Source organism: Ptychodera flava, chromosome 12, assembly GCF_041260155.1.
Source record: "Ptychodera flava strain L36383 chromosome 12, AS_Pfla_20210202, whole genome shotgun sequence".
NCBI lineage: Eukaryota > Metazoa > Hemichordata > Enteropneusta > Ptychoderidae > Ptychodera > Ptychodera flava.
The window spans coordinates 31,944,376-31,945,044 of NC_091939.1; positions in this window are offsets into that span (position 1 = coordinate 31,944,376).

Consider the following 669-nt stretch of genomic DNA (forward strand, 5'->3'; position numbering starts at 1 on the left):
ACAGGCACCTGAAACCACACTAGTCTGATGCCAATAATCAAGAGTCTATAAATACACAGATTTAGGTCGTTTGTATTTAAAAGAACTTATTCATAGTTTCCTCATACACTGCAATGCATGGTGGATCAAGCACCATTTCGGTGAAATTCAAAAGTCACATTTTTTCCATAACTCTATACAAACCTTGTAAAATTTGACCCCCCCCTCCCTAAATCATTGATTGTAAAATTTGACCCCCTCAAAAGTCTTCGTAAAAGTCACCCCCCCCCCCCCCTCCATGTAAGCAGTCCCTGGCATTGAGACGATGGCCGTCATGATAGCGGAATGCTGGTCAGCAGTTAATATTTAGATCAATGACAACTGTAATGAACTTAAAACACTTGAGCTCTACAAATGTCGTTTTTAAAGGATACATGTTTCATGTTTCGCTGATTACATGTATCCTTCCTATCGCAATGCTCCTTCCACGGGGCCGTCACCACAGTCGCTCGAGAGTTGGGGTATTTCTCGCTTCTGTATACTCGTCTTTGGGGCGAATAGTCCCAGAGCTGAATAGCTCTCGAGCGACTGTGCCGTCACTCATGAACATGTACACTCGTCTATGGGGCGAATAGTCCCAGAGCTGAATAGCTTACGAGCGACTGTGGTGTAATGATTACGTGAGGTCCA